At 46.2% G+C, this 13669-nt stretch overlaps 1 long non-coding RNA gene across 1 annotated transcript in view; it reads left to right on the plus strand.

Moving 5' to 3' along the window:
* The first annotated feature begins 292 nt into the window (after positions 1 to 292).
* The window catches only part of LOC144178692 (uncharacterized), a 166454-nt gene continuing 153077 nt past the window's right edge, over positions 293 to 13669 (plus strand). Inside the window, exon 1 of the long non-coding RNA XR_013324047.1 lies at positions 293 to 643. This is a non-coding gene — a long non-coding RNA (uncharacterized LOC144178692). The remainder of the gene's footprint in view (positions 644 to 13669) is intronic.

Genomic DNA, 13669 nt, shown 5'->3' on the forward strand with positions numbered 1-13669 from the left:
GATTGTGCGCTTGGCCACCCAACATGGGTGAGGCGCAGCCATGTTCAGGCCCCGAAATAATAACGAGCAAACGCTTCGTTCTAGGGACTGCACATATCGGTCTACGAACGCCGACCATCCGCGCGAACGGGGGGGTTTCTCGCAGACCAGGGAAACTTGAGCGACCTGGCTGGGGAGTTTCTTCGCGCGTCTAGTCCGTGTCGGCCATGGGGACTTTTCCTCCCTCGGCGCTGTTCGCCGTTCCCTCTCTTCTGATGCCTGGGGAGGGGCGAGTCAGCCTGGCATCAAGTCATCCCACCATGGATCTCCAGACAGTCTCTCATTCTTCGCTAGGCGACCAGTGCGGTGTTTGGTCGAGAACGTACCGGTGATCATGTTCGATACGGCCGTCTGTGCTTCGAACCCTACGGCGCGAGCTGGGGAACCGGCGGACGTCGGTCGAGGATTATTCGGCTCCATGACGTCCGAAGAATATGGAATAAGTGCAGTGTGGTAGTGGGCAGCTATGCCATGTGAAATGCAGTGATTTGGCGGTCTCCGTGAAAGGGCTAGCAACGTGCCCGTCCCCTCTGTGTTTTGTGCGACTGGATACCGAAGGATAAGCAAGAACTACAGAAATGCCGGGAGTGAAACATCAAGGAAGGTGTGTACATTTTCAGTATTATAAAAGCACACACTTTTCGGAATTTCATGCGCAAGGAATAACTTTGTTCGGAAGTTGTTGGAGCCTAGGTACTTCGACAGTGAACAGCCCGCCGCACCACAAGCCGACTTGTTGAGCGCGATAAGGAAGTGTTAAACAGAAGTAACCCAATTCCACGCCGCGGAGATTGCTTGTCACCTATAGGCGGGAAAAATACTTTTTGCTGTTATTTTTGTTGTCATGGGGGTTTTGATCACTTTTCTGCCAGACTTTGTACCACATCGAGAACGCTAGGCCTAACCGGGCGCATTACCAGGTAGGGCTACGTAAACGCTTTTTGGGCTCCGTAGTGAATGATGCCGACACATCATTTTGGAGAAACAATTAGCTTTATTTGTCTTCAAAAAATACCGCAGCTTCTAGGCCATCGCTCTCATTTCCAATTTACGCTGCTTTTTAGTACAACATTGACCAACGGGTTTTCAGGGTATCAAAACTTGGTGGAGGTCCGTGCAATAACTATTGTTATTTATTACTTTTTTCTAAGCACAGCGTAAGGAAAATAACTGAACCAATGTTATTTTACCGTAACATAAATCCCGTGATACCCGCTGTGCTTCCAGTGCACCATTTTCTTTAGATCATTTCGCATTAATCACGAGGGCGCGGGTTCGATTCCGGGCTGCGGCGGCTGCTTGTCTGGTGGAGACGAAAAGCAACAACGCCCGTGAGTTCGAGATTCCGGCGTACATTAAAGGTCCCCACATGGTCAAAATTAATCCGGAGCCGTCCACTACGGGGCGCCTCATCGCTTGCGTTGTGTCAGCGCGGTAAAGCCTACAATCAATCAATCAATTTCGCATTAATGGTCAAGGGTAGTTTGCATACACCAGAGCAAATAAATTGCATGCCCCCCGCAATTACTACCGTTCTTAAAACCCTGATACTCAACGTACATCGGTCGCATCGGTCCTGGGCTGCTTAAATGCAATCGCGTTAATTAAACTTGAGGCTGAATTGCAAGAATACCTGTTTCTTTTTCGTCAAACGCTCGCTATGTTTACTTACATATTTGAATGTATGAACACGTAGTCGCTTGGTTAACATTTGGCCGAAGTTGTACGGCGCGCCGTGCAACCCTATCCTAACCTCTCTTCCCCCCCCCCCCCCCCCCCCCGAAAAAAAGAAAAAGAAAATCGGAGCAATGCCTATGTTACTGCGTATTTTTGAGACGTGCTTTAGCATCCCTAAACGAGCTTTTTCTTTCTTGCTTTTAAATCTGGAAATGCACGGTTCCGGCTTTCCCCCCCGGAATTCTGTAGCATTACGTTACCTAGTTTGGAATACAACAATTGGGGAAGGAGCGGACCAGGCGCAGAGTTAGGTTTCTGTCATTTGATGAAGGCCAATTTGATTTGTTTTTGGAGATCGCGCAGGTTCATGTATAATTAAAAAATTACGTTTTCCAAAATTGTTTCTGTGCTATGACGTCGACAGACGTCGATGGACGTAGGACGTCTATGACGTCGATGGACGTAGGACTGCACCATAGGTTAATCCGCCAACTCTAGTGTCTTTACTCATCACATGGAGTTTGCTTGCGTGAGTGGTGACGTTCAAATTAATACTCCGTACAGATATCGACACTGTCGAATCATTGTATCAATTTAGCGCGGACATTCGCTTCCGCCACGTACCTGAAGTACTTGCTAATTTACGCACACATTTTTTTTTTCAACGAGAGAAGTGCGTCCGAAGGAGCTAAGTTTGTTTCTTTCGCCATGTTGTTTACATGAAATCAAGCCTGAAGGACGGCGTCCTATAGGTCGCGGCCAGAGCCTATATACTGAACAAAGCGCGTTTGAGTGAAGGGGAAGCTAATACTCATGAGATAGTTAAACTTAGAAATTCAGGAGGCAGAGGTACTGGAGAAAAAAATGCAAATTCTTGTTCTGTCATCGCGGTAGTCTTGTGAAGCTACCAGAAAGGACGTCTGGTGCTTGATCTTTACCTGAGTTTGATAACACACTGCAGACATTACCACTGCTCAGAGAAATAAATTATTGTGTGAGTTGAAACTACGTACAACAGTTTTGCCACACACTTGCTCGAGAAACGAACCTTTGTACTCCTCTCAAATACACCAGCATGCACGTGACAAAAATGGTTGTTTATATGGGGGTAGTAGAAAGGGTGGCACTGTTTGGGGGCCACCTTTTTAATTAATCCAGTGCACTTCGTCCTGCAGCGGAATAATTAATCCACTGCAAGACGAAGTGGAGTGGGTTAATCGTCGTCGAGTGGGCATCGTCTCATTTTTTGCATTTCTGCGCTCCTACGAGCGCAAGAATACAAGAATGGGACGGAGGGGTGGGCAGAAGTAGGTCCGTGTAATAATTTGACCGAAAGTAAGGTTAGTAATTAAAAAAACAAAAATAAATATTGGCAAACAGTGACGTCAGATATTAGATGAAGTACGCTGACTTGAATAAGGGGCTCATCCCATCATCACATCACTTTATTTCCTTAAAGACCCCCTACAGGGGGTATTACATAAGGGGTGGGAAGCAGATACAACTAATGCAATACATATGCAGGATGGGTATAAATACAAACAGACGGAACAACTTACAAAAAGAAAAAAGAAAAAAAAAGGGGGAGCGAGAACTAGGGGTACAAAAATGACATGCTTGAGCATTCAATGTGAAAAGAAGCGCGTGACATTTTGTGTAAATGTTGAGTGGCACGTAATGGTGGCAAGCTCAGCGGAAAGGCGATTCCAGTCGGAGGCTGCGCGAAAAAAGAATGAGGCGGCAAATGTCGTGGTACGGGCACGGGGTCGGGCGACATGAAAAGAATGAGCAGTGCGGCGAGATATGCGGGCAGGAGGCAAGATATAGGGTGGGTGGCACCATTTACTGTCATAGAACTTGTGGAACAAAATGAGGCTGGCAATGCGGCGACGAATGTTAAGGTTTAAAAGACGAGATTCTAGTTTCAGGAATGAAACGCTTATGTTGTATGAATATGAGGAATGAATGAATCTAGCTGATCGATTCTGGACGGATTCAAGTGCGTCGGGTGGCACAATTAAAGCGTTGGTTGATGAGGGCTCCAGATAAGCGACGCGTATTCAAGTTGACAGCGAATTAAAGATGTGTAGGCTAGCAGTATTGCATGCGGGGGCGCATGACGTAGGGGTCGTTTTAAGAAACCAAGCGATCTGTTTGCTGATGAAATGATGTTGGAAATATGCGCACGCCATGTTAAATCATTGCTTAAAGTGACTCCCAACTGCCTGTTCACTCCTTTGAACAAACCTTAATTTTCTTTTTTTCATTCATATCTTACTTTTCGAGCTCAGCCATCTTGGGTTTAGGAAAACTGGTAGCGTCGGCATTTATGGCCTGCAAACTCTTGATCTCTTCGACTGTATGACATGGGCTAGCCAGAACAGAAGCTGGACGTTTTCCGCCGGTCAGTGTATAAAAATGCCCACGTATCTGCTCTTTCGTTGCAAATGTCGACGAAAGACGATAGTCGATTGGCGCCCTTGCCAAATAAATGCCTCCCTTCTCTTTCCCGCTCACCTCTGATGCTGTTCCCCTCCCGTCTCGTTCCTCGCAAGAAAACACGCTAGAGGTTTACTCAAGTCAGTTTAAATTTACCGCGTTCCACTGCGCCAAGTCGGGTGTCTTGATGCCAGCGCTGCCGGACGGCGGAGACGCACGTGAATCGAGGCACCATGCTACAACGTTTATAGAAGCACGTTGCCCTACTCCACGAGCTTTCCAACCGGAACATGGAAGCTATCTAGTGGAACCGTTTGTTGCCGTTGTCGTTTGATTTCTTATATGCTGCCAGGAGCTATCGTAGCGCGGGAAACAGCAGGCGGCGGTTTTCGGCAGTAGTTGTAGCATTTCATTTGCAATCACCAAAAACCAAGCATTGATGAATTTTATAACAAAGGAAGACTGCAAATATCACTAATGTATTGATTTTCTGCCTTACATTTGCGTAGTGTCTTCTTCTTGTTCAACAATGTTGACAAGTATAAATATTGACAACGGACTTAGACGTTTAGATTTGGCTGTGGGTATATAGACTATTGCGCAGTTTTTGTTTCACTTTGGCCGGGTGGCTGCACCAAGTCACGTGCGCTACAGTACTCGTTGTGACATTAACACGAACCTTGTTCTGTATATTGCTGAAGTCTTGAAGCGAATGTTTTTGTATCCTTGCTTCCCTCTCATGTTAATCTTTTGGTCGTAAGCAACTCAAAATTGTTTGTATGTTAATCTTTTGTCTACAGTACACTCGAAACTGTTGGCGTCTTTCTGTAAGTGTCTGTAACTGGCAGCCTTCGGGCTGTGTTAGCTTTGTAGCACCAGGCGCTGCACTTGTTTAATTGTTTCTGGGTTTTACGTTGCATCATTGATACCAGGATTATTTTATAATAAATGTATCCTTTCAAGACAGACAGACCACAATTTCTGCGTTTAAGTAGCCCGAGAAAGACTATCGTCTTTAAAAAATAACCCCCATTGTTTTTCTCAATTCGAACCATTGCTCTAAGCTTGACCTGAATTCCATCTTTCTAGACGAAAAGAAGCCCGCTCTTGCTGGACGTCCCCGGCGCCACCAGGGGCTTGGTTTGCTTACACTGTGATCGTGAAAAGAAAGGCTTACCCCGTGCAGGGAAAAACTGCAATTCTGTCTGATGCATCGGTATAGATGGGGCATTCCTCTCATTCATACGCGGTGATCTATCAGAATTGAAAATTTTGCACAGGATGTAGCCACTGGGAAATTGTGTCGCAAACTGCGCCGAAAACAAAGCCAACGCGGCGGTTTTACTTGCTCTTTTACGTCTAGCGAATATTCAGTGCACAGGCCAGGCTGTTATATTGTGTATGAAAATGGAAACAAAACGCCGTTTTTTTTTTTCCGGGGCCCACCATTGTTTCCGGCCACTGCATTTCAAAATGGAGCGCAGTTTTGCAGGTGGAATATATTGAAATAGAATTCTCTGGAAATGCAACCGCTGGTATAGAGCACGTATGCTGCACGTAACGTTTTGATCGGAATAAACAAGAAAGACATCCATAGCGTGGAACCTCCTGCTGACCGTTCCACGGCCACGCTCCGGCTGAGCGTTGCGACGTCATAAAATAAAGAAAATCGGCGGTCAATCTTCTATTTATGCTTCATGTATGTCAGCAGGAAAAAAGATCTCAAATTTAAGCGTGCTGTTTTGCGCAAGTTTACTTTGTAACCGGGAAATGCGGCAAACAAACAAGCACAAAGGTTCATGGTCTTGAAAGCGATCTGACGGGCTTGTTGGTCTGCCAAGATGGATATTAAATTGCGCTAAAAGGACAGGACGAACTGAGAACAGAAGATGACACACCACACAGCGTCTGTTCTTTTTTTAAGCGAAGGCCTTATACGTCTTATTACGAGAAAAGGCGTCTTCGGTGTGACTGAAAGATCCCCATAAAAATACAAGCCCCTGGTACGATCACGAGCACTGCAGAAAGAACGATACTAGAGTGGAGAAGGAGGAGGACACCTGATTTACCGCGCATGCGCAGTGTGAAGTACCGCTCCGCCACACCGTCGCTGTGCTGGTTGTGTGCTTCGTGCAGTGGACTGTGAGGTTAACGCTTCTACAGGCTTGACAACGGCAGCAGTCTCACCTGCTGCCGATGTCCATCACAGCCGACCTACCGCGAGATACCGAGGATCTCATGGTGTGAAATAAACTGTTTGAGCAACTTAGTCTACGTAATGCTACCCACCACAAGCAGAGTCGGCGAATTTCATCACTGTCCAGCATAAGTATCTGAGCGTTTGAGGTCTGGTTGGCGGATCCATGATGCTCATATCTACTCTCTTGTCTTTGACCTCTGTGGAAGGCCTTGAAACGAAAAAACTACCGGGCTGCGGCAAAACTTACAAAATGAAAAATAAACCACCAAATCTAAACTGTGTGGGATGTTTAAACAGGAAGTAGATTTTTTTTGCCAATTTTTACGTTTCTGTCGAAATACTGCCCTCTTAGTGACGCTACCACATACGAGAGTGTAAGCTTAAAAAGCAAGCTATAAGTGCCTCCAGGGCTTAAAAAGTCCACGTCGAAACGCCGGTCACCACACGGAGGTCGCTGAAAAACCATTTATTTGTCTTTTCTACTGGTTTCGCCTCGATTGCTGCTGTGAAATTCTCCCTCAACCATGTCTTGTGTTGCGCAAGTAGAAAGTAATTATTGATCAGACGACATTGCGACCAGGACGAATTCGGCGTCGAAACTTGTAATGGTGACACGCCTCTCCTGAGAGAGAGAGAGAGAGAGAGAGAGAGAGAGAGAGAGAGAGAGAGAGAGAGAGAGAGAGAGAGAGCAGCTTTTATGAATTATGCACGGGGTCCTGCTGAGCCCTCACATTCCAGGACCTCTGGGGACGTCTTCAAGCCGTTGCGTGATGTACGCCGCCAGTTGTCTTTGTTCTTCGCTGTACCTTGGTTCAGTCTCACTTACTGGTGTACGACCATTCCCTCTCTTTTCTCCTGAGCTGTTTTTTTTTTTTTTTCAACCAACATCCGCCTCTGGTATTAAAGGTACTATTACTACTACTAACCAACGTAATGCTGCAAGATGTAACAAATATAACAATAAAGCAAGTACACTACAGAAAAAAACTCTTTTCTTAAAAAAAAAAAACTCTAGCGTTGCCTACTCCCCAATAGGGAACGCTAGCGCACCGACAATATCCGCCTCCTATGTGATAAATTGCTTCAATACTTAAGGACCGACTTCAGAAGCCTCCCGGGCGCATTCTGACTTCGAAATGGTTGCGATCAATCAAACTTGTTTCCGTGGAGCTCTCTCGCTTTGCCAATCACTCCCCTTTTCTAACTGTCTGCCTCTCCACCCCACCCCCCTTCTTCCAGCTCGCCAGGATTCTAGCATACGGGCAACCTTCCACTAATACTTGAATTACCTGGGAATTTTCGCGGATAACTTACGAGCTAGGTTGCATCCCTGCTCGCTCACTATTTATCCAAATTTGTTCTCTCTTTTCTTCATCTGTCACGCCCAGGCGCTTCCCTTGAGACATTGTCTAGACGTCCCCCTCCCCTCCCCCCACCACCCAAGACGCGTGCGGTGTTGCGTCAGTTCCGCCTCGAAGAGTTTCGTGGTGTCCTCTAAGGTCGTTTATCTATCAGGCGACGCACGAGGCTCATCTATCATCCGACACTTTGAGTTAAGTCTTCGTTCAGCTAGGCCTGCCAAACCGCATCACTTGCGCGGAAGCCCTTTAATAAGGCAGTTAACAATGACGAGGCACAAATAAATAACGAACTAGGCAAGCAGAAAAGCAGGAGCCGCCTGCCAAAAAATCTTTGCTCAGCAGCCTGCGGCCAGAGCTGGTGCGGTTTAAGGCGCCGGCGCTTTTCATTACCTGCACGCTCGCGCAGTCGCTTAAAAATATTGATCCTGCATCACTCTAGCGGATGAGTTCGGCCGCAGTGTAATATGCAAGAGAGATTTGAGAGTAGGAAAGCGGCTAGATAGGTGACGCGCACAAATTTTACTAAGTGGATGCGCTGACCGCAAAAAAAAAAAAAAAAAAATACTAGTGCGAAATCGCCGTTACCCTACTTCGGCAGATTTAGTGTGAACTAGTTGAAGCCTCATTCATGAAGCTTCATTTATTAGGCCACTTTCGTGGGGCCTGCTGTATTTTTAACTTTATAACTCGCTTCCGCAAAGGGAGATCCGCGGCAGAGGAAGGCCCCGATGCAGGTTTGCGACGGTCCTACACTAAGGCTAAGTTCACGCTTTGAGCGTCAACTGATACCCAAAGCTCGACGTTTTGACAAATGAGTTCGACGTGACTTTCGTCGTAAGGCTAAACTTCATGGCTACCCGACCTTAAGCGTAAACGTAAGACATTCCGATTTGAGACCTAACGTCGTCAATCGGTACCGACTGGAAAAAAAATACTTGTGCTGGTCGTACGTCAAGCTGCTCGTAAAGGTGCATGTCATAATACCTGAAAGCGAAACGTTAGGCCTAAGCACCAGAACATACCCCACAGTTGCAGCCGTTATACTAGTTAAAAGATTAGTACTCTAAGGACTACAACATATAGCCGCGGTCGTGTATCTGACAAAGAATGTATGCTGCTGCAGCGCACGTTTTGCATGAGTACCAAACAATTGATGCACCAAGTAATGAATGAATCAATAAAAATAATTACTCAGAGTTCAAGCACTACAGGTGGATCGAACACCAGATATCTGAGCCCGTACTCTGTAAAATCCCTGAGTGCGTACTCTTAATCCTTCGAAAGCAGAGTAGCACGGACTCGGGCATGGTCAGCACTATATAATACGGACTGCATCTTTCGAGGAATATTTCATGGTTATCGTAGCCAAATTGTCCGTCCTTTTTAAAGACATTTATTCCTTGATCGAGCGTATTCTCTCATTTGCACAAGGCGAACGAAAAAAGTGAGAGTGCGCGCTAGCAAGGGATGTCTTTCAGGAGGTCCTCAATACCTTAACAGCTCTTTGAGACGGAAAGGAAGAGCATACACATTTTATGCTGTTTTTGTACCAGCGGGACCAAGCAAAAATGCTCAATAGAAAGTGACGAGCATGCCGGTGGCCACGTCTTTTAGAACATATAATAGAAGCACACACTTATTATCAACAGAGAAACTGTACTCATGACTATAACATTTTGGGGCATTCTGTGCGCCTGGTGTCTAATATGAACTTGTGTATAAGCTTCGCGTAAATGGCGAAAAAAAATATTGCGGAGGTTAGAATTTCGGTAATTAAATTGAGAAATGCTTCAAGTAATTTTTTCCCCATAAAGACGCTGTTGAATGCTCTTAGTGCCCGCAGGGTTTCAAATAATTAAGCTCGCAAAAGTCACTAAAAAAATCGTAACATCAGTGTATATCGCGATTTTAACTCCCATTAGTTGCCGGTCATGCCCATGCTTGTGTGTCTGTATGCCTGTGTACTCTATTAATGTTGGGAAAAGAAAACTGCTATGGGGGGATGAGATAATACGTACAGGTGGTTAATGCAGAGATGACGAAATTGGGGGAAGGAAGACACTGCTTGTTTACGATAAGATAGGAGAAGCCTTCATGCTGCGATATGCATCTGCATGATGATGATGAGGGTGATGACGGTGGGGGTGTGGTGATGATGATGATGGTGGTGGTGGTGGTGATGATGATGATTATTCCATTATTCTGCGTCCACGTACATGTACGTGGGGCGCGTATGTGCCTCAAGTTAAAGCTAAGCTCCCAGCTAAATGACAAGGATAAGTGTTGGGGTACTTGGTTCATTGTTAAAGAATGAAGTGACTCGGTTAAGGCGTACATATGCGGAGAATGAAAGGCAGAGGCGGTGCCATGCTTGCCCTTTATGACTGCACCTCCATTCCTAACAGTGGCAACAGTGCTTCTTGTGTAGCTGTAGCTAATCCAAATTAATCAGTACTGACTTGGGGAGGCCAGAGTGCTTAAATCAAATGACTTTCCTCGCTATCGTAGCATATTATCATTGTGCCCGAAATATTTTTCGCTATACCTTGCCGTATTGACTTCTTTTTCGCCTGCCTCCACTTCCGAAACGTCGACCAGATAGGTACGTGAGACATACAAAAACCGTACCTCGTTCTAACTTGTTTAAGCGTCGGCCGGGGTCCATAGAGAGAAACAATCTGGAACTCATTACGAAGTCTGGAGTAAACTGAGTAAATAAAACAGCAACTTCGAAAACGTGCGCACTGAGCAAAGCTGAGAGATGAAGTTCCTTTCCTGTCGAAGATCCGGAGTGTTTCCTGAGCGGTTCGGCGGAGGTGACAAAGCCCTGGGGGCAAGAAAGCTGCAATCACGTCTCACGAGGGAAGAAGCGAGCGCGGAGAGTCTAGCAGCCTGGCTCCAAAGGTCGCCGAAAAGTAAGCACGGGCTATCTTGATCGATCAACTGGGCTTTCCTCTGATCAAGTCGGGTGGCGTTAGCTGATATGAAGAATAGCGTGGCGAACATTACTCATCACCTTGGGCAATTAGCTAGGGTATACTAAATATGTGCACTGCTGTCTTTCTTTTTCATTGTGTCTGTTGATGTTTGCTTCTCATTTCTATAAAATTCGTGTAAACAAAAAACAAAACGAGATACTGCTCTCAGTGACATTAGGTTCCACTACCTACACTACTACACTGCACTGAACTGCACATTATTGCACTACACTACACTGCGTCCAACTGCGCAGTCCTGCTCTGATCTGCCCCGCCCTGCACCGCACTACACTGAGTGTACTGCCCTGCACTGCACTGCATTCTGCAGCCCTTTCTTAAGCTTATTAAAGTGAAAGTCTTATGTACCCCATTGCGCGAAAAACCGGTGTTGTTGTCCGGGACTGAAATGGCCACCTGTTTAAAGCCTAAATAAAAAATGGCCCCGTATCTGCTCCTTTCGTTGCAAATGTCGACGAAAGACGATAGTCTACTGGCGCCCCTGTTAAGTAAATGTTTATTCTCCTCTCCTCCCTTCTCTTTCCCGTTCACCGCTCATGCTGTTCCTCTCCCGTCTCGTTACTCCCAAGATAACCCGCTAGAGGTTTGCTCAAGTCAATTTAAATTTACCGCATTCCACTGCTCCAAGACGGGTGTCTCGATGCCAGCGCTGCCGTACGGCGGAGACGCGCGTGAATTGAGGCACCCCACTAAAACGTTTGTAGAACCACGTTGCCCTACTCCACGAGCATTCCAAGCGGAACGTGGAACCTATTTAGTGGAACCTTTCTTTGGTGTTGCCGTATAATTTCTTAAATGCCTCCAGGAGCAATAGTAGCACGGGCTGCAGCAGGCGACGGTTTTCTGCCATTGAGGTAGTATTTCATTTGGTATCGCATAAAACAAGCACCCATGATTTTTTTAATAAAGGAGCACTGCGAATATCACTTGCAGTTGATTTTTTTTATATTGATTTTCTGCCTTATATTTGCGCAATGTCTTGTTCTTGTTCAACAATATTAAAAATATGAACATTGACACCGAACTTAGACGTTTACATTTGGCTGTGGATATATCAGTCTACTTTGCAGTTTTTGTTTCGCTTTGTTCGGGTGACAGACAGACAGACAGACAGACAGACAGACAGACAGACAGACAGACAGACAGACAGACAGACAGACAGACCAAAATTTCTGCGTTTAAGTAGCCCAAGAAAGACTATCGTCTTTGAGAGCACATTTGAGTTGTACAGCAGTTTACCAGGAGCTCCAAAGAAAGAAAGAAAGAAAGATCCGAGTACTTTAACACAACTCTGCCTCAGCCTGGCGGAACAAGACAGCCTAGTGCTGGCGGGGCCGATGCCATGTCACGTGATAGACGAACTTGTAGGCATGTAAGAAGAGGTGCACGTCATTCACGGAGATCCCTGAAGCTGCGGTGGCATGAAGCGTCGTCAGCCTGCCTGCAGAAGTAATTCGCGCCAAAAGATGAAGAAATGAAGCCGAAGAAGGAGACGCAAACACGATGTCGCAGCAAAGAAGTACTTGATGAGTAGCGCCAGGGGAAGCCATAATGATTTTACCTTCAAAGCACGCAAGCAGACTTCAGTGCCCCGAAAATAATTTTTCAACATTTCGAAACCTCTAAAACATGGCTGTAATGGACGTGAAGTCGTTGGATCAGATGGTCGCGACATACGTGCGCCAAATATTACTCGTCTACGTACCTCCGGTCGCTTACAAACTCACTCCAAATATTCAACCCAACTCAAAAATGAAATATTTTCCTCGCGTTTCCGAGCCTTCAATGTAAAGCCAAACTTTTGTGCTGATGTGACGCCACACCAACAACATCACCGCTTTCGGCCAGCTTTCTTGCAGTTGCAGCAATAAAAGCATTCGATGAACGAATTCAAGAAAATGGTAACAAAGGTGAAGCAAAGAGCAATCAAAGGTTCTGCTGTGGTGAGAAAATCTTGTAGTGCCGTTTTTTGCTGGTGAATACTACTGGTTTCTCAGTGTTTCCAGTGAGGACGCGAACAGTAAAATAGTCCGGGGTTGCCTAAACACTTTTCTGAGTTCGCGAGTTGATGATTGAAACTTTTATTGTGCGTAGCGGAAGGTGTTATGGCCGCTCGCCCGTGGGAGGACACCTTTGTGCTCAAGCTGCCAGAAGTGCCCTGCCAACCAGCCTCTTCTGGTCTTCAAAGCTCGGCCTAGTCAGCAGGGTCGCATTATTTTCCAGTTAAACGCCGCCGCAAGCTTCTTGTAGTGATATGTTGAGACACAGCCAATGGGAATTGGTGAATCGTTGTTGAGGCTCTGAGAGCAGCTGTAATCGTCACTTGCCAATACCACTCAGAAGGAATCTGAGAATTTTGGTTGGTTATGTTGACGTGCCAGCCAAATGGGAATCAGTGAATCGGTCGCGAGCTCCTGACGAAAGCTGTCGTCGTCATTGGTCCCCCTAAAAGGGGTGTGCGAGAATTGGGGCTGCACATGTTGACGTCTCAGCCAAATGGGAATCGGTGATACGATCATGAGCTTCTCGAGGCACCTGTCATAGCCACTAACCTATCCACCTGAGAAGATATGTTGTTGCGCCTATATTAAGCCTTAAGGTGTGGTTTCCCTAACCTTATGGCTAACTTGACGCCAAGCAATATCAAGTACGTCGAGCTGGTTGCGCCAGTTATCGACGTTTCCAAGTCGAAGGACGCGACGGATTCACTAGGTTCACCTTTAGCCAGATAAAGCAATGGACCCCATATACAGTGGTGCAGACATGCGTGATGAACTCGGATTTCGGAGGCTCGTGAGTTCGGTTCCCATCCAGTCCCCAAAAAAGGTTTATTTTTCTCGCCGTACTTATTTTAGGTGAGGGCGGAAAAAGATCGGACACCCGCGATCGCTCAGTACACCTTGTGGCCAGGCTTTCAGTTCCTCCTAATGTTTATTGAGGACAGAGAAGGGCCTGCA

The sequence above is a fragment of the Haemaphysalis longicornis genome, unplaced genomic scaffold, assembly GCF_048455015.1.
Source record: "Haemaphysalis longicornis isolate Haplotype H1 unplaced genomic scaffold, Haemaphysalis longicornis Haplotype H1 scaffold_4, whole genome shotgun sequence".
NCBI lineage: Eukaryota > Metazoa > Arthropoda > Arachnida > Ixodida > Ixodidae > Haemaphysalis > Haemaphysalis longicornis.